This window comes from Gobio gobio (assembly GCF_949357685.1).
Source record: "Gobio gobio genome assembly, chromosome: 10".
NCBI classification, from domain to species: Eukaryota; Metazoa; Chordata; class Actinopteri; order Cypriniformes; family Gobionidae; genus Gobio; species Gobio gobio.
Genome location: NC_137116.1, coordinates 17,151,937 through 17,178,995, shown reverse-complemented (window position 1 = coordinate 17,178,995; position 27,059 = coordinate 17,151,937). Strand labels below are relative to the sequence as shown.

At 35.2% G+C, this 27,059-nt stretch overlaps 1 protein-coding gene across 1 annotated transcript in view; it reads left to right on the top strand.

The window, feature by feature from the left end:
* Positions 1-27,059, top strand: part of mfsd14bb (major facilitator superfamily domain containing 14Bb) — a 669,309-nt gene that overhangs the window by 130,908 nt on the left and 511,342 nt on the right. The window lies entirely within an intron of this gene.

Below are 27,059 nucleotides of genomic sequence, written 5' to 3'. Positions count from 1 at the left end.
TTTGTCAAGATTAATGATGTTTTTTTACGTTAAATCTATTAACAAACATTACACTCGTGCTAAAAATAGCGCTTCAACCCGTGCACGTGCTCATGAAATGAAAAAGTCTATGTCAAACTCTAAATTTATATATTTGATATCATGGTAACACTGGCATGAAGGTCTCATTTGTAAAGTTAATGTATTAACCAACATGAACTAACCATGAGCAATACATTTGTTATTGCATATTAATATTTTAATCTTAATGTTAAATAATAAAAATACAGCTGTTCATTGTTTGTTCATGTTACTTGACACAGTGCATTAACTAATATAACATACAACTTTTGATTTTAATAATGTATTAGTAAATGTTGAAATTAATATAAACTAAATTAATATAAGATTAATAAATGCTGTAGAAGGTCAGTTTATTATTAGTTCATGTTAACAAATGTAGTTAACTCACGGGCGTAATTTCCAATGGGGACAGGGGGGATATGCCCCCCCCCCCACTTTTCAAAATAGTTTGTTTTTGTTTTTTTTAACCGCGCGCCGTCATCGTCACGGAGGAGCAGGACCGAGCAGAACAGACATCCTGCCTGTCTGTGTCGATGCGCGCGTCCGCGTACAGGCAGGGACGTCTCGTGCATACCAGAGAATGTGCATACTCTAAATAGTGTAAGCGGACTGAAAGTTCTACTGAGCAGCCGGTATCGCAGTCAGTCATGAAACGCCAGCAACAGATGACTTTAATGTCTTCATGGATGAAAAAAAAGAAAGGAGATGTGAATTTGTTGATTCAGTAAATGAGCTCAGGTCAGGGTAATCAAAATGTCTGTCTACTTATTTTTTTACAGTCTATGGTCTACACCTGTTGATGATATAACGTCACCATACACTTTTGCTGGGTAACTTCAGACCGTTAGCTAGCTAACCTAAACATTTGTTGCCTAGAGCATTCTGTGTCCACTTTAAACAGCAGCGTTTTCTGTCAGCAATGTATGACAAGCAGACTCTGGCTGCTATTGGCTACTCAACTCATTATACTCAGATGCAGAAATAAAATAAGTCTTAATAATAAATGTTTTTCTAAACTTGAGCTATTGTTGTTCACTTACAATATTTGTTCATTTAAAATGGAAGTTAATTTGTAAAAATGTATTTACTTGTTCAAATAAAAGGCTTAATGTCGAGCTAGCCTGAGTTAGCCTATATAGTGTTATGGTTATGTGGTGAGCCTGAGTATAGTTTTACACATCAGCCCAGTCTAGTCTGTAAAGTTATTGATATGCAGTGAGGTTTTTTTTTTACACATTAATCTGAAAATGAATGTGGCACACCCAGTTTTTAAAATGTACATCCAGAGACTCTTTTCTGGCTATGTGGACTCAATATGATCATAACTCAGTTGTTTTCATATCAGAGCACAGATGAGGTGAAGCTGCTTAAAGACAGGGAGGGTGAGACAGGGAGAAGTAGCTCAGAGTTGCAGGTATGTGCTGTGTAAAGGGTCAGGCAATTAATTTTAATTATGTCATGTCAGAAACAGGCTAGCACATTTTCATATTTCATAGGTGAGACAGGCAACAGGCGCAAGCGAAGAAGTGCAGGTAGGCAGGCAAGATGCTGAACCCAACCAAGGAAAACATTTGCCAGGAGTTCATCATGGCAAATGACTACAGGAAGCATGTGTTTGGTTCAGTTTAGAAAAGTAAATAATTATATATATATATTTAGTAATATTATCATCATTTCCCTGTTTTTGTTAGATGTGTTATGCATTGTATTTGAATCAATATCTTTTCATAGAATGCCAAGGAAATATGGAATATTTTTAAGAATGGTTTTAACCATATATTGAAAGCCAGTGGGGAACAAAATGTACCCCCCCCCCCTTTTTTTTTTTTTGTTAAAATATTTAAAAACACAACAGACAGATGCGTACTGCTTTAAATACAGGTGATTTATGTCATAAATAAATTAATTTAAATTATGTAAAAAATACATTAGATTCTTGTTATTTTTTAGTGCCCTTTTTGGTCCTTCTGCCCCTGCCCCTGAGGAGGTCTGTGCACGCCACTGGTCACGACCATGTAAACTGCATGACGATTAGGTCTGTTGGTTTGGCAGAAATGTATATTAAACATGTTGCTGTTTTTGTAGGCATTGGGGAAGATAAATCTGTTTCATTGAGGTTGTTTTCGTACATGTTTACACTATTTATTATTACAAATTATATAGCCTAGCTTATTATTATTTCTTTATTTTAAACATTGGTAACGAGGAGCATGGTTTTATCTGTGACTAATAGTTGAACTTTTAATGGTTAATGAATTTTAATTGAAGTAAATGTTAATTAAATTAGAGCTTGATAAAGATCACTAGGTGCGTTTACATGGAGCACTGTCATCGGTTTAAAAGTCCAATCCGAATGAAAAACGACCTGGGGTGCGTTTCCCGTACAACGATGTAACTCACTGCTTAACTACCATAGTAAGATGCATCGTTGAAGAAAGTTAAATCCACAAATAAAGGTACAATTACTTGTGTAACAAAAGGAATAAGCCAAAGTGTATGAAACAGTAAAAGCTTATTAGGCTAAACATCCACAGTGATCTGATCTGAACAATTCAGTGAACAAAAATGTATTAAACCCAAAATAGATTAAACACAGCCATTGAACCCCAGAAGGTACACATTTTGCACTTTTTTTCTGACAGTGTGGCTACAGCATCTCCGGCCTTTGTCCGAGGCTTCAACTGCGCCTGACAGAAGAATTTATTTTTCTGAGGTGATACTTTACAACAAAAAATAAATAGCTTTTATAAAACTGTATAAGTCCTGGTGGCCGTTGAGAGTTGCCAGTGCAACAGGGAACATTCAAGCTAATGGATATTTCTATATGTTTCTCGTAGGCCAAGTTATCTTTGCATTCAAACAACAAAATGTTTTTTATAATTAACCATTTTGTAAATGATGTGATACAAATATGAGAAATGGCTGGTCTTTTTAGACACGTAGAGCTGTTGTGGGTTTGCTGCACAAAAAATTCTAATGAATTGTTCTGATATTTTACCAGATCTTTATAAAGGAACGATTTGATATAGCTTTTATATTAATATATACAACAACAAAACAACTCGAAATCAAAAGGTCAGTCCCATTTTAACAAACATTTTCAATTAATATTTAGAATTAATATTTATGTGCAGCTTATTGGTTATTTTAGTTCTTGCCCAGAAAATGATAAGCAAAGATACAAGGCTACCCTACCCTATAAGAGTTTGAGGTGCACAGAATTACACAAATATGTTCTTTTACAGTCTGGTTACACATTCATGTAAGTTGCAGTTTCTAATGTCATGTAGGCCTATAAGGTGTATGCAAACTTTTGGACAGGCTTTTGTGTAAATTCAGTTGGCTTTTGGTATGTAAACATATGTTATTTAAAATTGATTATTTATTTTAAAATAAACACCTAAATAAAAACAAATTGCAATTTCAATTAAAAATTTTAAAATTTTGCTAGGGAAAACTTATGACCTCTACTCTACATTTAATGTCAATATTTAATGTTGTCATTTCAGATTAATTTTGGTGCAAAAAACAATCCTACATTTCTTGAATTTGCAAAAATTGCTTTTTAATTAAACCAAAACCGAATCATGATTACACCCATTTCTTAACATAGGCCTAATCACTAGTTCAAAAACGTTTGATAAAATATTAAAATATATGCCTATAATATGTCTATAAATAACCGTAGCTATAAATGGAATATATATTTATATAAACATGTTTAAATTATGCCATATAGGCGACATATAACTTTACGTGACTGATTTTTTTCATGCACACTGATGTCAACTAATTCTTAGGAGAAGTTGGCAGGGTTTTGTTGCTAAAAGTTGCTGAATTATGTTGATATCATTGCTGCAGTAAGTAAAATACACAGAGATATTATTCAAATTGACTGACCATCTTGGTGAATCTTGTGTGAGGGTATTTTAGCATTTGCAAGCATTTAGCATTGCGCAGTAATTGGAACATAATTTTGACATGCTGTTTCTGTGATTTTTATGACAAGTTATCGGTTTTATAGTGCCCATTATTTCCCATGGGGTCGAGACCCTGAACATGTGTCTTTTACAACATACAGCCATATATTTGATATATACATTTTTTTTACATTTACGGTCATTCGGCTCTCTTAGAAACACCGCACTGTTACTTTATTTATTTATTTTGCCATTTAATGTTGGGGTACAATATCGCAAGGTATATTAAATGTATACATAACGTTTTCTTTTAAATAAAAAAATATATACATTTTATAAAGTTATATAGTTTATAAATTCTCACTCACGTGCCAAGCCCGCGAAAGGACCTGGCAGTATATAAGCTGCGATCGGTGTACAGCGCGCGCATAGCGGACGTCTCTTCTGACTGGACACAGAGAACCACAGACCACGGAGTTTCCCTGAGGTAAAGTTGGCTATCTATACTTATAAGTTTATTTTAATGACATTTAAAACAGCAAATATAAAATTATAAATATGACACATCAAAATATGACCAGAGTGAATACTAAATTATATTAGGACATAATAGTGTGAACAGTTCGTTTTCCTCAGCTATTATAACAACTAAAAATAAATAGCCTAAAAGCAGTTTTCTCATATAAAACGAATTAAATGGTGAAAATGTCGACGGACTTCCTTTTCCACGCACAAACAATGACTTTACGTCCTTTATATAACTCGTCAGTCAATCCACTCAGTAAGTTACCGTTAAATGCCGTTAAATGTGTGTGACGTCATTTTTGCATGATGCGCTCTGAGACGATTTTGTTTCAGAGCCTTTTGTTTCAGTCATGTTCTTACTTATAAAGAAATGTATTATTAATAACAACAACAACAACAATATTACTTATAACTTCACTTAGCAGGAAAAGTAGCGCGTTGTCTCAGTTTTGGCCGCAAGCGCGCGATCTGTCACTCAAGCCCCAACCCCCTCCCCCTCCCCGTTTCTCTCTGAAGAAAACTAATGATGAGGAGAAATCTAAAATGAAATCGGCCACCCGTTGTTATTTTGTAATAATAATAATAATAATGAATGGTTAAATAATGGAAATAAAACATTTAGACGTATACATCAGACAATGTTCTATTGTCCTTTACTGTCACTGCATGCCTAAAGTAACTTATTGCTTACTATAGAGTTAGAAAGGATCATCAAATGCATTTCTCTATGTATTATGAATTTCATGAAAATAATTATTCTCTTCTCTTTTTTCAGCTTCAGTTATTAACTGTTTGTTGGTAAGTGATCATCTTGCAGTCATCCTGCATCTGTAATTTGCCATGTGCATAACAATCATAACTGATTATTATTATGCTACAACAGGGTGGTACAGGCAAAGCCCAGTTCCCTCAAGATTTTCCTATTGGGGTTTTTCAATTTATGAGTAAAATAAAGCATGTGGTAAACATAACATGACACCTACACTGTAAAAAATGTTATGTGCTATTTGCTTAAATAAATAATGGTAACAATATTACACATAATATTTTTGAGAAGTTTTGGCTTGGTTTCTTTAATTGAATCTACCTGAATAAATCATGTAAAATTTCCTAAATTATTTATTCTACGAAACAATAAATTAAATATTTTTAGTGACATGTGCTTATTAATTTTAAGTTGACTTTAAAAAAAGAGTATAAATTAGAGGGAATGGAAATGACCTGTTTCTATTTGACTTACGTTATACAATTAATGAACTGTATGCTGCTAGCACAGCACAAGCAGAAACAAACTTGTTACTGCACTGGCATTAGCAAAGTTATTGCTCATTGACCAAAGCAACATGCTTTATAATATTGGTATACATGCAGTTATCCACAACATAACCATAAGATCTACTCTTCTGCACAATGGTAACGGTCAAAACTTCAACAGAAAGAAAATCTTTCAAATGTCAAACATAACAGAACATTAAACGTTAACAGATGTTTCCCTTCACTCAAAAACACATAAAATAACACTTAATTTCAATATTAACTCTCCCTTTCCAGCCATATGCAAAGTATGCTGGGAACTAACAATGGTGTCTCTAAATAAAACTGCATAATTGAGTTAATTCTCTTAAAATAAATAGGTAACCTTATTTTCCTTAATTTTATCAGTTTATTTGGTTCTTCGATTGAAGGCTCAAGATTGCTTACATTTCCTTAAAAAAAATCAGGAAAATGTATCTCTTGGTTTTATTAGTGAAATGTTCTCAATATTTTCTATAAAACACTGAACCACAATTTTCTTAAGAAAATATACACACTATTTTTAATTATCACCTCAATTTTTTTAGTGAAAATTACAAGACCCATGATTCATTTTTTACAGTGTATGATGTTTTGTTCTATAACATAATTTACACACAGCCATACCGAAATGTTTTGAAAATGTTTTAAAAAGTTTAACAAGTAACTACATAAGGCACTCTTGGAGTGTGACTGTGTGCAGTTTACATTGTGGAACAAAATGTCAAAGTATATAAAGTTTGCCACAGGCTTTATTTTACTCATACACTAAAAAAAAACCTTATAAACAGTGTTCAAACTATATCGTGGCCTTTGGGGGAACCCACTTTTTTTGTTAGGGGGGGAATATTCATTTTTAGCATTTTTTCAACAAATCTTTGAGCTAACATGTACTAATGTGAGTGGAATTTGCCACCACACCTAAATGCTCATGACAAGAATAGCATGCATGTCTTTATTGAATTAAGTTTAAATTGCCGTCATGCATTAATTATATTTTCTGCAATTATGCACATAATCCACAATGATCACATAACACAAAACTGAAATTGCACATCAAAAGAACAGTCAATATTTTTGAGACCCTCCCCCCCAAAAAATTCTCACATTTTCAGGAGAGCCCATGTATTACCAAGCTCCCTGCTTATAAATATAGGAAAATCGAGGAAACCAGTGGCAAATTAGACTTCCAGGTTCTGACATCATCCCTGCACCACTCTTTAATCATTGATGAATAAAAACATTTTAATGCATACAAAACACTTCTTTTTTCTTGCATCAACAGCAGCTAAATCCACCCAAAGGCTCTTTTAAGAGCCAAGACATTGAGCATCTTTGGCTTTGTAAGTATGTTTTTACTAAGTGTCAAACACCTTCTCAGCATCTGCGTTTAGATTAAGAGCAGCAAGTTATGACCATCTGTGAAGTCTTAATAAAGACATCAAAGAGATTATTCAGTTTTCTAATTTATAAAGTTAAAAATAGAAATTTCTCAATTTTACTTGATTCTCATTTTTATACTGGCTTAATTGAAGCCGTCTGTGAAACCAGGCCTTTTAACACTATTTGGGCTCCTATATGGTCCCATTCTATATAAAAATTACACTAAATTGTATAAGATCAAGAGTCTTCAGGCAGATGTATAATTTCCAATGTTTATTCAACAAATGGGCAAAGTGGCTACTTTAAATATATGCCAGATGTGTAGATGTCAATTAGTCAGTCACATTCATGAGGTGTTGCACAGAAATTTAAAAAAGTTAATAAAACACAAAAATTGCAGCCAGGCACTTTGTCGACAATTATGCAGAATCCATGAATTTCCTTTGTCCTATCAGGTATATGTGGTCTCTTCGGTGCAATCAAGGTGTTCTTGTATGTTAATCCCTGCCTAAAGATCAAAGACAAAAAATACACTCAAAGTCCAATTGGCCGTCGTCATATTAGTTTTCCATAATATTTTGAGGCAGACAATAGGTAGTGACAGAAATGTCCAAATTTACCTTTTTGAAGATGGCATGGTGTTTTTCAGGACATCTTTCCAGGTCTATTGCAGCCTTGTGGTGAAGGTGGAATCAAATGAAGTTGGAGACGAATTGATGCCCTATTCTAAATAACAGATATGACAACTTCAGCAAAACATGCATGAACACTAGGGATGCACCGATATTGGCCAATACCGATATCCGATAATTCTTTATATTTGAAAGCTGATAACCAATATATGGGCCAATAAATCTCTGTTTCTTCTGTGAATTTTTTTACGTTTGCCATTTGCTCATTTTATTTCTCCATGAAAGTTTACTCTATCGCTGAAAGTAATAAAATCAGAAGAATCATTCTCGTGATATGATGCTGCCATCTGTGTAAACTTGCATGAACCCATTTAAACTAGTTAGGAGGCTGGTCAGTTCGACTGGATTCTGCCACCGCAATTCTCTCTAATGACGACGCTGAAACGGCGAAATCTGCGGTTTGTCCAATGATAACGGTCATGGTGTCCGTCACTTCAATAGGATTCAATAGTCCTGAGGGAAACTTAATCGAAGATGGTCACCTAATGTCTGCAGAACATGCCAGAAGAAAGTCGCTGTAATAGGGGGAACACTTCAAAACTACAAATGCAAGGCAAGTGGACTTTGACCTTAATAACACCAAAACTACGTCTGGAAAATAATAACGTGAAGCGAACAAACAAATTCAGACAAGACGGGTGACATTTAAGGGATAATAAGCAGGGCTTGACATTAACAACCGCCATTTGCGGGTGTAAGTTAACGTTATTTCGGCTGCACACTAGCCCCTCTGGCGGTTGAACTTATTATAGTCTTCTCAAAAGCCATCTGTTATCATCGCGTTGCGCATTATAACCACTTACACGTGTTTCTATTATGAAAGCGACATCGTCTCATAATTAGAGGCGTTCAGATCAGCCGGAGTTTTGTTCAGAGCGCGCGCCGCTCACACGCTGAAATCTGCACTCAAAGCAGAGATAAACGTGCGATGCACGCAGGAGATTCACTCATCATACCGTGGTTGACTGTTTTTGTTCTATTTCAGCAGCGAAAATGGTTTAAAAAAACACAGCAGAGCCACAGCGCATCTGATATGACTGGCATAACACAGGCGAATTTAGGGACCGTCTCTAAAGTTAAATACAACATTGGTAACGTTATACACGTTTCAAACTTCACTAGCATTTGAAGAGAATGACAGTCATAAAACAGACTGTAAAGTGATCATTTAGGTGTCAGGTATGATGCACATATTTTGATATTTAATAAAATAAACTGTCAAATCATATGGAAATATGGATATGCATTATTTCACTAGGATACTGTTTGGGCTCTTACACAAAATAGTATGCTAGCTAGATTTAAATGCAACACTGAGAATATTGCTTGAGAATATATTTACAGAGATAATATAAGAGATTATATTTACGACAAATTATTATTATTTATGCGTTATGTGTTGCTATTGACGACGGCCATTATAAGGAAGGAAATCCCACAGAATAGAATCTAGCTTAAAAAAGTGCATAGAGCTGCTTTAGTTATTTGTTGATTTTCAAATATAAAACTTGTTGAAATGTTTTAAGTGTGTACGTGCATCTGTTCTTTTGAACACTTTCATCTCATTTGAAGAAAACCGTGATAATATTGATAACCATGATAATTTGGGTCACTATAATCGTGATGTTAAATTTCCATACCGTTTCATCCCTAATCAGCAGTTTCTCAGCAATATATTGTCAAAATATAATAATTTATATTTTCCAAAAATATAAAATGTTTGCTAACAAATGATACCTACCATTTGACTCTACTTACTATAGTTTTGGAGTTATGAGTCTTTAAAGTTGTATATGTCACTCAGACAAAAAAACTCTAAAAATACCTTCAGGGCTTAAGGGGTTAAAGCTAGATAGCGTTAGCTCACCACTGGACCTTTTATTGTCATGTGTGACTATTGTGCATCTAACATAATATGGTAAATGTGGAATCCTAATTAAACATTTTTTACGATTAATCATTTTTTAAAATGTGGTTGATTCAAAATCGATTTTTTTAGTGAAGATTAACGTAAATCGAATTACTACTCTCCTCCGCTAGATATACCCCTCTTATTGGCTTGGTGCGATGTTACAAAGGAGCGAGAGGCGTGCGGCCGGTCATCCCTGTCATTCGTCATTCACTGGTTAAATGGCGAAATAATTTTCCTCGATAAAACGATAACAACAGTTCGATACGTGCTCGATAAAATGCTTACTCGCTATGCGTAATGTCACAGTGGCCGACAGGCTGACAGGCTTGGAGGAGTGTGGAGGGAGAAAAATGAGTGATAGTGAAGAAAATTCAGCGCTCACGACCAGCTCGGAGGACACAGATATAATTGACAAGAAAGGTCACTCAACTTCAGTGGTTTGGAGATATTTTGGCTATTTGCAATCGGACATAAAACAGAGTAACATGCACTGCTTATAGGTTTACAGGGCTCCAGACTAACTTTTTTCACTAGGAGCACAGTGGCCCCCAACTGAAAATTTTAGGGGCACAACCAGAAAACTTAGGGGCGCACACCGTAAATCAACACGCTAACCAAATCTACTAATTTCCACTGTATTACTAATAGGGATCGGTATCGTTAAGGTTTTAAGTTTTAACGGTATTACTACTCTTACCGATACTGCTTATCGATCCGGTACTTTAACGGTATTCTTATCAGTTATTTTTATTATACTGTATATATTTTTTTTATGAAAAAAACATAATTAAGAACATAATTAACATGGCTTTATAATCTGAAAAGTATCCGTATTGCAGGCATTCGGAAGATCTGCTAACATTAATATTACTTAGAAAGAACAAATCTACAAAGAAATCTAATAAAGTAATGAAATGTAAAATAACACTGCATAGTTTTCACTGTATAAATTGATAGATTAATGCTTATAACAGCTAAAGTTATTCATTCAAGAGATGTGAATATTTTCTATTTGCCTTTTGTTTGTTTTGAATGAATGGCTCAATAGACAGCAGGTTTATTAGACGCTGCCCCTTTAAGACCGACTGCAGAGCTAATAACATCATATTCTCCTATTTCTCCAAACTATTTATGCCCATTTAAGATCTAAACGGTTATAGTAACTACTCTGCAATCCGGTCATTTTGACACAGGCTATTTGTTGTTTATTTGATGGTCTAGACGCGAACACGAAGCCTAAAATATAAAATGCAATTTTGTAGGTCCATTTCGCAGCACACACACATAAGCCGCCTTGAAGTTGGAAACAGCGTCTCTTGCGCGGATTATTGTGCATTTAATAGCTCTTTATTATCAAACACATCCCACAGTTTAGCCACAGTAGAGACTGCAGTTTACAACAATCACTGAATCTGACGTAAAGTTTAGGGAGAAATGACAGCGCAACTGTGAAGGGAAGGATGAGCTCGACGGAACACGGCTATAGGAATAGTTTTACCTCATATCATTTTTTAATAATTCTTGGAAGCCGAAATCGAAAATAAAATTATTTTAATATAACAACACATCCCTAAAGTTTAAGCAGAATAAACTTTTGTTTAGTTCTCTTGGCCATCGTCACTCATTAAGCTGACTGTGGTGTTGTGTTCGCTGTAGTAATAAATAATTGCTCACTACACTTGACTAAATAACTTTGATAAGGATTAATTTCCATGATGTGGAAAACGCAGATGGAATCCAGTCCGATAAGTATATTACCAGTACTCTCAAAGGTTGCAGAAAAAATAGTTTTTGAACAACTGACATCCTATTTGAAAACAGTGAAATCTGGGTTACACTGTATGCAGTTTGGTTTTAGAGCTAATTACTCTGCTGAAACAGCTACATTACATTTAATAGAGCAAATAAAATCTAAAGTTGACAAAGGGGGATTAGTTGGTGCCATATTTTTAGATCTGCGTAAAGCCTTTGATACCGTTAATCATGAAATTCTACTTTCTAAATTATCTAATTTCCACTTTTCATCTGATGCCCTAGCATGGATATCCTCGTATCTATCAAACAGAGAACAATGTGTAAAAATTAAAGGGGTTAAGTCTAGTAATTTGCATTATACAATGGGAGTACCCCAAGGATCAGTGTTAGGCCCCTTATTATTCAGTCTTTATGTAAATGATCTCCCGCTTCAGTGTGATGGGATACAAGTGCAAATGTATGCTGATGACACTGTTATTTTTACGCATGCAAAAACCGCAGAGCTAGCAGTTGAAAAGCTACATGTTGCCATGGAACGAATTACACATTGGTTGGAGAATTCATGTTTGACCTTGAATATTGGTAAAACTAAGGGAATGTTTTTTTCAAAAACAAAGGTTCAAACACCAGTGGATATTTGTATAAATGGTGAAAAGATAGAATTAGTGTATGAGTTCAATTATCTTGGTGTAATATTGAATTCAAATCTTAGTTTTAAAAAACATGTAAAGAAAATGGTGAGGAATATTAAATATAATTTAGCAAATTTCAGACAAATTAGAAATTGTCTTTCTGTTGATGTAGCCAACACTTTTATGCATGCCACAATTCTGTCTCATATTTCGTATTGTCTCACATGTTGGGGTCAAGCTGGTGAAAATGTGGTTAAGCCTTTAAAATCCCTATATAAACAAACTTTAAAAACTCTCGATAAAAAACCTAAATATTTTCATCATTGTAGCATTTTGAAGAAATACAAATTATTGAGTTTTGAAAATGATGTGCTTTTTAAAAATTTGTGTATGGTTTATAAAATTGTAAATGGTTTGGCTCCTTCGGTACTCAATGATTTTGTTGGTTTCCGTCCTAATATTTCTGAAAGATCTACTAGATCATCTATGAGAAATTGTGCTGTTCCTTTTCGTCGTTCTGCTTTTGGACAATCGTCTTTTGCTGTGAAAGCGACGAATAACTGGAATGCTTTGCCAGAAGATATAAAAGGGTGTAAATCTATTGGAATTTTTAAAATGCAGTTGGAATCTTTTTTAGAATGTAATCAGCTTTGTAAACATTGACATGGTTGCTGTTTAATTGTTTGTTTTGTGTATTTGTGTATATATGTATTGGGTATGTTATTTTATTGTTTATGTTGACCTGCCAAAGGACTGCGGGTGAAAATTAGCTTTGAGCTAAATCCAGTACAATACATGAAATGGAAACATTTATGTTAAAAATTGTACATGGTCCTTTTATAAAATAAAGTAAAGTAAAGTAAAGTAAAGTCATAAAAATTGAATTTACTGCATAACACAGAATGTCGCAGAATTTGTCAAAGTTTTGATGATTAAATAAAACGTAGGTCAGTACACTTAAATTAAATCGCAATATATACTAGTGTCTGTAAATTTGCGATATATTAGGTTTTACTTATTGGTCCTGTGCTGTTCATTGATTTAAATAAATATATGTATAGTAATCTCATTATGAACTATAGTCTAACCTGAATCATCAGTTTCATCCTCCTTCACAGTTGATTCCACAGTTAATCAGGTCCTTGGAGGTTTTGGGAGAAGCCAGGAACTTGGCTGACATCTTACCCCAAAAAAACAAAAAAAAAGACACAGTGACAGCATAATTAATGACAACTATATCTCTCAGGAACCAATATGTTAAAATGATTGTGTAGTCACACAATTGCTCTGTTCACACCTTGCATTACCATTAGCGGTGTAACGATTCGATTTAACAACGATTTGATTCGTATCACGATTTGAGGTTGTCGATACGATTCAAGGACGATATTGGTTCATGTAGAACGATACGATCCGAAACGATTCAGTGACTTGAAATCGATTCAGTAACTTTTTAGCCAAAAAATGTGTGACTGAAATAAATATCTGGATACTGGTCAGTGCAGGTGAAGTTTCCTAGATTCCTGTTGTTTATTTTAAGGGAAACAGGTATCAATTAATTATGGATATAAACAAACAAGTAAACAACAATTAATGGCAAATGCATTCAAATTTTTTTTAAATAAAGTGCAACCAACAGTTTAGGTTGAATTAACAGGAAGTTAACCTTTTCTGCTCTCATTTTCAATATTCAATACATTTTCAATAAAAGCACAGTAAGTGCAACCAACATTTCAACAGTAGGTTAACCTGCTACTTCTGCTTTTGTTTTCCAACATAAAAATATTACAATATTAATATCAAAAATAAAGTGCAACCAACATTTCTTCAGGTTGAATAAACTGGCTGAACCTGTTTAACTCTCAGTTTAATAAACAAACAATATTTAACAAAAGATAAAATGTAACCAACTACTCTTCAATGACTCTACAGATTTTCTTTTCCAAAACATCAACTGTTCAACATGATCTGACCGCAGAACACTTCTCTGTGCGTTCACTATGTCGCCAGCAGTGCTAAAATTCACTCTGCTGGCACACTGGTGTCAGGAATGCACAGGTAACATTTAGCAAGGGTTGAAAGTACTCTTTCTCCTGGTGGCTTGATAATTTCTCCGCCATGCTAGGTTTTGTTTTCTTAGCGCTGCTGCTGGTGCGTGGCGATGATGTCACAGATAGGCAGACTGAATCGAGTAACGTTTAACGCCTTTATCATTAAAAGTGCTAAGAAAAAACATCCATATAAAGTCTGACGTGCTTAAATCCAATGCGTTATTTCCTATTATCGATACAATCGATTGATTACCTTTTAAAACGATGAGAGATCGATATATGTCGTCCGGAAGGCCAACTTGCCGAGCACAGATCGATGTAGTTAGATCATAGGAATATAAATCGATACATCGATGTAGTAGACTTTATTATACATTTGTGTGCTTCATTCATTAACTGTGATGAATTTAATCCTTTGTAAATTATAATTTTTTGGGCCAAGTAGTGCTGTGCGGTATGACCAAAAATGTATATCAAGGTATTTTTCTAAATTATATCGGTTTTGCGGTATATGACGGTATCTTTTTCCCCTATGCATGACTGGGTGTTAACCACATTTTCTACTAATTGAAGGAAGAAATACTGCAGGAGATTAATGACTAATAATTAATGACTAGAATGCCCTGTTTTACTGTCATGATGAGTGAATATTGTAGAAAAACTCCACACTAGAATTAATACAGGTTTACAAAGCCCCACAAAATGCTGTGGGGAGACAACCACCAATAAAACACACATTACAGACACATGCATATTAAATTAAAATATGACCATGGGGAGAAACAAAAGAGTTGAGGGCACCTTCTAACCCTATATAACAACAAACTGACAAAACGAGGGAGAAACTTGGAAGAACATTTAAACTGTCTATCTAAAAGGATATTTTCATAACATTTAAGAGTCTCTGAACAAACGACACACGTCAGTTTAACACAGAAAGAAGCGGTTATATTTTTGCCCATTCTTCTTTGAATTGTCAGTTTATTTAATAACTTACATCATTATCTTCTGTGTAGCAGAATAACCCATCGTGTCATTGCGGTCGTGATCAGACGTAGGCCTACAGTTCAGTGTCCTTTGCGTATGGCTACATTTCATTTGAAGAAGACATTATGAAATATGCTGCCGGTTCATTTTTAGAGACCTAGAGTATATTAAATATGTCCATAAAAAACTTAACGCGCTCGCTCCGGTCTATATGCTATAATATGATCCATGTGGTGAGCGTTGTTAATCTCATCGCGGCGCTCCACGCAGAAACCGCTCTCTCGCGCGCGCCGCGTGTAGTTTGAATTCTACGCTGAAAATCAAGGGCTGAACATAAAATCTCCCCCTACAACCTCAAATAGGGCATTATTTGTGGGGACAGTCATCTGTAGTGGTGTCCGAAACCAGTAGATGTTATTGAGTGCACTCATTATATCCCGCATTGCACCGCAATAACGAAAAAAGACTGCATTATTGTTTGCAATGTGCGCAACAAGACAAAAAACACTCACACTGTAAAACTTTTCGCTGTAAATTTACAGTAAAATACTGGCAGCTGGGTTGCCAGCCACTTACTGTATTTTTACAGAACTAATTCTGTAAACATTATTTACAGTACTGTACTGTAAAATGTTGGGCTGTAAATTTACAGTAAAATACTGGCAGCTGGGTTGCCAGCCACTTACTGTATTTTTACAGGACAACTACTGTAAACAGCGTTTACAGTACTGTGCTGTAATTATCAAATGCAGTATCCTACTGTTATATCATGCAATTTAACAGTATTAAACTGTTCTCTACAGCAATAAAAAAATATTACATAATTAGAAATGTTATACTTTAAGTTGCATAGTAGTCACAATAGGAAAAAGAAACCAACATTCTCTAGGTTTTAAAACATTTATTTTAGTTAAAAGAAAACAATAGAAAATTGCCTGAAATGGCAGCTGTATTTTTTTAAAACATGTAAAATGCAAGTTTACAAACAGTTGACAATTAGCACTTAACAGTGCAGTAATCTTGTATAATTTGAAAAAAATGTCACGTTTTTTTCAGAAATGTAAAGTGACCCAGAAAGAGTAATAAAAAAAAATGAAAACACAAAAATGCCCTATAAACATGTTGGCTGAAATGCCAGTTGTATTTTTATAAATGCAATTATCAATTAACAGAACATTAACAATGCTGTAATCGCATTTACTTTTAATGTACTTACGTACAACAAATGGAAAGCTTCTTCCAAGTTACCCACAAAGAGTCTGAAAAATGGGATCTAAACAAAATCCCATTCAAAGTCTGCAAGTTTTCGCAGAAGTGAGGAAACCTGTGGGTTTACAGTGGTGTTCTTTTTTTGCACAACTTGGCCAGTTTTCTTTGATGTCACTTTTCCTTTCTTTGTTTTTGATCCACGTTCTGGATTGATGTCAAGAAAGCGTCTAAAAAACAGAAGAAAAATAAAAATAAAATTAAATGTTACAGAAAAATGTTTGCTGTTGTGATTAACATTTTTTCTGCATCGGTTACACTGTACAGCTTAACAATATCATCCCTTCATCAGGTCCTAAATCAGGTCCAATCTGCGTATCAGTGGAAATGCAGTACATAAAAAATGCAGCACATTGCCAGAATCCAGTCCAAACCCTTATGACTTCAATACTTTAAGTCAATTGCAAGCCTTGCAATGTGATTATGACTGCATGATAATGTTAAATATAATTTAAAATGTGTTTGAGCTGTCTTAACTGAAAACATATCTCCAAATATGTCAGTGCCATTGTTTAGCCTTTTTTTTTTTTTTTACAAGACATTTTTATGAAAGCTGCTTAAATACCCTAATTTTACTGAAGCCTACAACTGGCATAAAATAATAGGTCAGTCAAAACTGAAAATGAGACCATGATTTACTCACCCTCAAGACATCCTATGTGTATATGACTTCTTTTAGATTAATACAATCAGAGTTAAATTTAAATAATATTCTTACAAGCACAATGGCAGTGTCAACTTTGAACCAGCCATTCGCTGCCATTATAAAGCTTGGATTTGCCAGGACATTATTTAATTTAACTATGATTGTTTTTGTCTGCAAGTAGAAAGTCAAATACACTATGGCATAAGTGTGAGTAAATCATGGGTGGATTAAAACTTTTGGTTGAACTATCCCTTTAAACTAAGACATGTCTGTGAAACCAGGGCCATGTTGTTCATCCCTGTAGTCAGCTGTACAAAACGTTTGTGAACAAAAAATGAAGTCCTTAAAAAATGCTATCAAGACAAGGTTAGTGACAATTCAGTCTAAAATATATTAATGGCATATATGCTAATAACTAACCTCTGAACAAACTCAAGGGTGCATGCTGCTTCTTCCTGGTACTGCAAGTTGAAGTTATAGAAGGAGGCAAACAGCGCTGCCAGGCCAGTGATGAAGTTAGGCTGTGCTCCTTCACACACAACTTGACCTTCCAAGCTTAACATCCAGCGCTGGTTGCTTAGAGATTGACCTGTAAATGAAAAATAAAATAAATAATAATAATAATAATTAAAATTAACTATTGTGGGTTTCACAGTTTATGTAGTTGTCTCTTCACAGTTCAACATAACTATTAAAAGAACTCTGAAACACCCTTCACAGGGTTCACCATTTAGTTCTGTTTTAGTAATATTTTTGGGTAGCGTTCATCAATACAGGAATACTTTATTTTTCATTTATTGCAATGAGCAATTTCCTAATTAAAGGAATACTCTACCTTGTGAAATGAAAGTAGTGTAGTCTAGTAGTGTAGTCTATTTTATATTTCTTGAACCATAACCAATTTCTGCCTGCCTGTCTGTTTGTGACTAAGCACCTGTCTAATCACACACAATAACCCAGGATTGCAGTAATGTGCTGTAAATATTTGCAAACAATTTAAATTTCAGACAATGCAGACCACGGAACTTTCTGCTTGTAAACCACTTAAATTTATGATTAAGAATTCTATGGCATTTCATGAATGTGTGTAGTAAACTGCACATTTTTATAAACCAGGACAGGCTTGTACAGCATGAGAATGCACTCCTGGATGATTGTGACATTCGTCACGAATGATCATTCGTTCAAAAAAAAAAAAGAACTCTTTGTAACTACTTTAAACGACTGCATACATGCATTGGGCTGAGACAGATGAACACCCTTAAAAGGTTAGTTCACCCAAAAATGTCAATTCTGTTATTAATGACTCACCCTCATGCCGTTCCACACCCGTAACACCCCCGTTCATCTCCGGAACACAAATGAAGATATTTTTGTTGAAATCTGAAGGCTCAGTGAGGCCTGCATAGCCAGGAATGACATTTCCTTTCTCAAGATCCATTAATGCACTAAAAACATATTTAAATCAGTTCATGTGAGGACAGTGGTTCAATAATAATATTATAAAGCGACGAGAATACTTTTGGTGCGCCAAAAAAAAAACTAAATAACAACTTATATAGTGATGAAACTGATTTCAAAACACTGCTTCATGAAGCTTTGGAGCACATCGAATCAGCGAGTCGACTCAGTGGTTCGGAGCGCTAAAGTCACGTGATTTCAGCAGTTTGGCGGTTTGACACACGATCCAAATCATGATTCGACTTGCTGATTCGATATTCTCCGAAGCTTAATGAAGCAGTGTTTTGAAAATCTTTATTTTCGAAATAAGTCTTTATTTAGTTTTTTTGGCGCACCAAAAATATTATTCTTGCTTAATAATATTAATATTGACCCACTGTACTCACATAAACTGATTTAAATATGTTTTTAGTACATTAATGGATCTTGCGAGTGTAAATTGTATTGCCCCCTATTGAAGCCTCACTGAGCCTTCAGATTTCAACAAAAATATCTTCATTTGTGTTCCGAAGATGAACGGAGGTCTTACGGGTGTGGAATGGCATGAGGGTGAGGAATTAATTACATTATTTTTTATATTTGGGTGAACTAACCCTTTAAAGCAGGTCACCCATAGTAAGTTCACAATTTTTTTTATTACATATTAGTTTACTCATATGCTGTTGTTCTAATGCAGTATATCGCTCTTTTTCCTTTTTTTGGACCACAAAAAAGCTTGCGCTCATCCATATAAAAGGCAGTGAATAGGAACCAGCATCAAGCTTCTAAAAGAATTTGCAAAATTATCACAGAATGGATGGTATGTAACACATGCCATATATTTCAAATGTTCTGGGGGGTATACCATAGGGTTTGGAAAATATAAAAACAAAATGTAACGTTATATATTTAATGAAAATCCTGACCTTGGCTATTGGTCTTCTGTATTTGACAGATGAGAATGTGAAAAATTATTGTTACAACAAACACAATGTATATTTTAATCTAATAGAAGAATGTACATGGATTGTATTTATTTTTTTGTGAATTTAAAGTTCTCGCAACTGCAGTACTATTAGTCTCATGAACATGCATCCAAGCACCGAAGACTAACAGTCAATGTCAGGATTTTCATTAAAAAAAATACATTACATTACAGTTTCTTTTTTTTTATTAAACCCTATTGTATACCCACACTTATGGCACCTTGCATGGGATCATTCTATGATACTCTTGCATCTTTTTTTAAAAATCTTGATGCTGCTCACTATTCACTGATATTATAGACTAGAGGAACACAAGCAGGAAACATTTTTTGTATAGAGAGAAAAAAGAACTGCAAAAAAATGCTTTTCTTACTAAGTATTTTATTTCCCAGCTAAAATCTAAAAAAAATCTTACAAAAAGAAAAAAAGACAATACTTTACTTGAATTTTTAGATATCTGGACTGGAAACAAGACAAAATTAATATTTTATACCAAAAAATGTTTGCAGAGGGGTGAGTAAATGATAACTTGCTTTTCAATTTAGGGTGAAACTACCACTGTAATGTTTACATACCGAGAAATATAAGGCGTGGACTCTCTGGCAAATGTACCGATTCCTGGACATCAGATGGAGTAGCAAATTCCTGAAACAATTTTTAAGAAGGACAGCACAACTATGATAAAAAGAACCAAAACAAAACATTATAGATGAATGAGATTTGTTTAATAATCTCTACTTACATCTGCTTGAAGGATAACACCATCTAACTTCTCTTTGAAGTGTGCAAGAAGTAGTTGTAGTACCATGGCACCCACATCATTTTCACCACTGGAGAGTATGCTCCGAACGTCATCGTTGGTTGGTTTGCTTTTGAAAAACTCAATTATGATTTTTCCACACTCCTGGATAGACAATTCCAAAAGTCTGAGCACTTTTTTGTCCGTAAGCTGTTCAAAATGTCCATATACATGCCTCTGTGTGAAGAGATATGGCCATTTGGATTTTAGATCTGAAATTGTAGGGGACGGGGTTGCATTTATCATGTAACGCTGAAGCCAATAGGTCTCCTCCATGAGCTTGTAAACGTCTCCTCTCTCAACTCCAGAAATTCCTTCATGAAGGTGGATCTCCTCCATCTTCTGACGTTTAATTTCAAGACTGTCGTGACTCTCACCAGGTGGAAGAGCAGGCTGCCATCTTGTGCAACCATACGAGTCAGTTGAATTTCGTTTTCTAGTAGTTCCAATGTCACTTCTAAGGGTCCTATGCTGACTTAGTGTACTTGTTCGATTAAGATGCTCTATCCGCACTTTCAGCTGTGAAAGAAAAGATTCGTATCCACCCCCAACCTGCTTGTCACCCATCATGTCTGCAAAAGACTTGGGATATTGGCTCACAATTTGACGAGCAATAGTAAGGCACTGTGATCTGCTGGGGTTTGTTTCGATTTTTCTAATTTCATCGGCAAGAATTCTTATCATTTGTCGTCGGTCAGAAGGAGAAGGTCTCAGGCCATTCTCAGTAGCACTCTTTATACCGGCTGGCATTAAGTTCCACGGAACTTTGAAATTTTCAGGCCATGAATGTGATGCACTGGTTGATGCAACAATGCTTGATGTTGGCGTTGAGGAGCTTGATGGAGGTGAACCAAGAGTAGCGTTTGTTTCGGGGGGAACCAAGGGGAGAACCTCGGCAGGCTGTAGTACCACTGTGTAGTTTTGATGTTCTGTGGATTATATATATATATAATCAGTTATTGTCTCAAGGATCACACCATAAACAGTACTGAAATGCATTGTAATGCAGTTTAAAAGGGTTAATTTGCCCAAAAATTTACATTCTGTTATTAATTATTCATCCTCACGTCATTCCAAACCCATTCGATTTTTGTTCAACTATGGTAAACATATTATTATTATTATTTTTATGAACTAGAGATTTCTGTCCCTCTATAGACAGTATATGCAGTATGCGGAATGACATGAGGGTGCGTAATTAATGACAATTTTTGTGACAAAATACACATTGCAATTGTCATGTACAAGAATTAACTGAATTTTCCCAAATACTATTCCGTCATCATTTTTCTGCAAAACAATGAGCATGTTTTTTTTGTAAAGTGTTCCCTTTACAGTCACTTCATTGGATGCCACTGTATTCACTGGTTGAAAATTAAGACAGGCAACAGATCCTTGAATGTCATCATTGTAGTCATTAACATGAAACTCTATTCCCCTCTCTGCCACAACATTTTCAGGGAAAGGGCTTCCAGCATGTAGGTAAGCCTGCAGAAGTTGATGCCTTTCTGCCAATGTAGCACTCAGGTTCTTGAAATTGTGCAATTTTCTTGCACACTGTTTAAAATATGAGTGCTTACTTTCAAAGCGTAGCGTCCATAGGCGAATTAGTGGACCAAAACGATCAATGAGCTCAGGATAATGACACAGGTAGTGGTGCTTTGGCTTAAGTGGATGATTTGGAAAAGCCACCTTTCGAGTCTCAATATACTCCTCTATTAAAACTGATAAATAAGCAATCTGACCAATATTAATGGAAGGAGCACAGATGAGCTCTGTTACCTGTCTGAGTTGAAGTATTAACTGCCATACCTCATTTTCAGTTGGACTGACAATCTTTTCCCCTACCAAAAGAGGTAAAAGCCGGAGCAGGCACCAATTCTGAACTGCATGTCCACTTAATTTTCCAGTACCAGGAGTCACCTCAACTGGTTTATCACGTGCATCATTCCCAAGATACTTAAACTGGTCAATGCGACGATTTAGTTCAGTGTATGTGAACTGTTTCTCCTGATTCACAAGATGATCAATATACAAAGCAAGGTCAAATGACACAACACCTTCAAAAAGGTCGTGTCCAAGACAGGGAGGTAATCCTGGCTGGCAAACGTGAAAATAATTCAGGTCATTAAAGGGAGAATTACGTTTGACACCAGTTACACTTTCAGCTCGACCAGCATCCAAATCCTTAAGATTTTGCTCATACGACTCCATAGTTCTTGTTACTGCCTTTGTTAGGGGAGCGGAGTGAAATGTCTGGCGGTCAATTTCACAAAATCTGCAAAAGTATGTACTTTTACTGAAATTTTCAAGAAAGCCACCAATGTAATGCGATCCAAGGTTGTCTCCAGCTATAGCACACAATGTACCTTTGTGCACCTTTCCATCAGCTAATTCAACACCATTTTCCTCAAGGTCTTTAAGGTCTTTTATCAGAGTGGCAAAGACCAAATCTTGTCCAAAAAATCTAAAATCTTGTTCCCTACACAGCAGAACTAGCTGCATAGGGTCGATGCCTGACCGACAGTGAGGCAACAGGTTTGCAAGTGTCATATAAACGGCAAGAATTTTGTGTTTTTTCTTACCAGACCCAAGTGGATTGGCAACTTCAAAAGCATCTTCATACAAGATTACACCTAATGAATCTGTATCAGCTTTAAACAGCACATTTTCATCAATATTTTTGCCATCCCATACATCAGAGAGGATATCTTTTGCTCTGACTTCAGTTCTTGAATTCTTATGTTGTTCTATCACTGATTTACAGCAGAACAGTGCTTCTAAGCTTTGCTTAATAGGAATATATTGAGCAAAACTTTCCTTGCCAGATTCATTTTGACCAAGACAGATTGGGACCGGATCCACAAACTTAAAATTGTCTTTATAAAAGGATTTTCTCCTCTTATCAGTGCTAAGTGCATTGATATTTGACTTCCGAAAAAGATCATCAGTTTGCAAGACATCAATAATGCTCTTTATATCATTTTCAGAAATACCAAGCGCAGTCAATTTTTCAGTTAGCTTGTGCAGCAAATGACACTGGCTAATATCATGGATGTCCTGCACCCCATCAATTACAGACTGAATCACAGATGATGGGAGAATATGCTTTGCCTGTAATTTGAGATAAAACAGAGCCATGTTCTTTAAAAAAAGAGATTCATCTGCATTATCTGGCACTAGTGCAATATTCAATTGTTCTCCTCCATCACAACAATCAAATGATTCAGACTGTGGATTTGAGTGTTCAACTATGTTGGATACCTCACCATGCAGCCTCTGTACTGAAACATTTGACTGCAGTAAATTATGACGCAACCTTTCTGCTGAAGAGTTTCGATGATTCCTGGATATATGTGAGGTCAATGTAGATGCTACAGAAAAGCTTTTATTACATGTAAATGGACATGGCACTCTGGTACCTTCTTTGATATGAGATTTCAAGTGTAAAACAAAGTTTTTCAAATCACTGCACTTTTCTTGACAGACACCAATGTCACAGACTAAAGCATCAATTCCTAACTGCTCAACAGATGTCTTTGAGGGCCTCTCTTTGTGATCCCTGAATACATGAGCCTTGAAAGCAGTGAACTTTTTAAATGTTCTGGAGCAATCAGGAATACCACATTTGAAAAAAGTATTAGGAACATGACTATGGATTTTCATGTGCTGGCAAAATGCTGACAAAGATTCAAAAGCACGATCACAGAACTTACACCATAGCATTTTTGTTAACAAATGGACTAAAACTAACACATGTTAACTAGTAAATCACTTACGTTGTTTGTTTACATGTACTGGCCGTCTTCGGTTTATAATACAAGCCTGAAACGAAAAAATATATATATAACTGTTAGATCAAAAGCAGGTCATGCAAAAAACATGGTAAATGTTTAATATTAGCCTGTGAAATATCGCATAATCTTGGTAAAGAGGTGAGAACAGATTGTTTTCGCGGTAGCAAACTGCTTTCACAAAATCAAACTATTCATGTAAACAATGTCGAAATGCGAACGCAAAACATAGATTGGCTTACCGTATCAATACTGAGTCGAACAATTTTCCATCTTAAACTCCTCATCGTCTTCTACAGGTGACAAATTCTTCCTCCATCTTCGTGTAACGTCCTCCATTTCTGATGCGTCACAGGCAACTAACGTAACGTTAACGTTTTGAAACGCAAACTGAATCAACCGAAGCACAGAAAGCTTAAACACTGCTCACAAATGCACATAAGTTACACTGTTTAAACAAGATATGAATAATGATTCTGTTATATTGAGTGCCGCTGACAAGTCGAGTTTGCTGTTTGTTCTGTTTGCATCTGATCTGAAATGAGCGCCAACGAAATCAATCCCACAATTCAATGTTTTTACAGTGTGATACTGTATTACGAATTTAGCAGGCTGAAAACAGAAATGTGCTGTATATTTACAGATGTGCTGTAAAAGATACAGTATATTACTGCTTTATGGAAATACAGTATAATACTGTTAGAAATTCTCTGTAAATTTACAGTACAGGGTTACAGTGCAGGCACTAAGTTGTTGACAATGCCACAAAAAATGAAATGCGTTAATATATAACAGTGCCACTTTTACCGTTTTCAATACATACGTAATGCCACTTAATGCTTTCCAGTGTTTCCCTTAGAATTTTTTCCAGCAGCGGTGCTGTTACGTGCCGGAGGTTGTTGCCAAGCCGCTCGTCGTGGGGTCCGGAGGCATGCACCTCCGGAATAAATAAAATAAAATAAAAACCTTAAACCATGACTTCTGGCAAGTTTTGTGGATAGAAATAGACATTTTGAACATTAAAATCCATATTAAGCTTTTCATTAGTTTAAGGTGACTAGCTTATAGCCTATTTTACTTCAATAACCTGCAGGGACGTGCAGAAAGTTCCTAATGGGCAAGGGCTCAAATGTAAGAAAAATGTAAAAAAAAAAATGTAAAAAAATAAAAAAGTGTTTGGATACTATTTTATGTTTTTGCAAAAAGTCTCATGCTTATCAAGACTGCATTTATTTAAACAAAAATACTGGAAAAAAACAGTAGCCTAATATTGTGAAATATTATTACATGATGTATTTTTTAACCTTTTTATTAATCATATGATTAATAAAAAGGTAAAAAAAAACAAAAACTGCAAGTAATTTTCTCTTTGCCTTTTGTTGTTTGATTCACATTAATGGCTCAATCGTCACCAATTTGATTAGATGCTGCCCCTTTAAGACGCAGATCTAATATCATTCTCCCTTTTACAACCATTTAAGCTAAACTGTGTTTAAGTGAATACTCTCCAAGCCTGTCATTTTGAGATATAGGCTATTTTGTTGTGTATTTGATGGTTTAGTCGCGCACACGAAGCTATGTGCAAGTCTGTCCGTTTCGCAGCGGTCGCGCGCACACACACACCCCCGCCTTGAACTTGGAAACAGCGTCTATTGCACGGATTATTTTGCTTTTCATTTAATCAAACACGTTCTGCAATTTAGCCAAAGTGGAGAGTGCATTTGACAACAATCACGGATTGTGCTGAATCTGACGTTAAATGCATGTTTGGGGAGAAATGACAGCGCGCGCTGTGAAGGGAAGGAAGTTGTGCTAGACGATGCGCGAGCATAGTTTATAATAGTTTTACCTCATATCATCTTTTTTTTAATCCTTGGAAGCGAAAATAAAATAAGATTAATATCACAGCCCTGTGATATCGTGAAAGTGTAAGCAGACTACATTTTTGTTTAGTTCTCTGGTCATCGTCAATCTCTCTCTCTCCTTTACGGTGTGTAAGTGAATGTGATATTACTGAAATTTTGCAGTGGCGCTGAAAATCCAGCGGCGGCGCTGCGCCGCTGTGAATACATTGTAGGGGAAACACTGCTTTCTATATATATATATATATATATATAAAATAAAATTACTGTATTAGTACTATATAGGGATATATATACTGCAATAACCACTTAATTAGTTTTTCGTGATGAGTTTTTAATGATGTATTTGACGTATGAATAAATGTTTTATTGTTACCTTTTTGTCAGTTGTCCTATTTTGAGAGTATAATAATATAATATTAGTAGTATATAATGAAAATATTACATAATGAATAATAATACATTTATGATTGTCAAGCCTGAAAAAGACGTCACATTGTAGCCAAATTTAGGCTTTAATAAACGTCTTTTCAACGACATGAAAAGGACGTCTTTTCACCTTTCACTTTTCAACCAAATTTAGACGTAATTGGGACGTCCTTGTATAGACGTCTTTTCAACGACCTAAAAAGACGTCTTTTCACCTTTCACTTTTCAACCACATTTGAACGTTGTTTAAACGTCTGGCAATGTCGTCTTTTCGACGTCTTTTCAACGTATTTTTGCTGGGTGGGTAGCTAGCGCTGTAGTCTGAATAAAAGAAAGATAGAAACGCTTTGACTGAGTAAACATGAAGACAATAAACACGACCGCATCAAGATATGGTGTATTTGAGTTCTTCAAGCCTTCTCTGGTATTTTAATAATAATAAAGCAGTGCTGATTGACGTAGACTTTATCACTGTATAGAATACTATCCAATAACTACATTGTCAGCCTCATTCTGTGATAAGAAGCCACGTCAGCTCACAACTTGACCGACTATATGAAATGAGTTAAAACATGTTATTAAACGTATTTTGTTGGTTTATGAACGCTTCACATTACTAGTTTG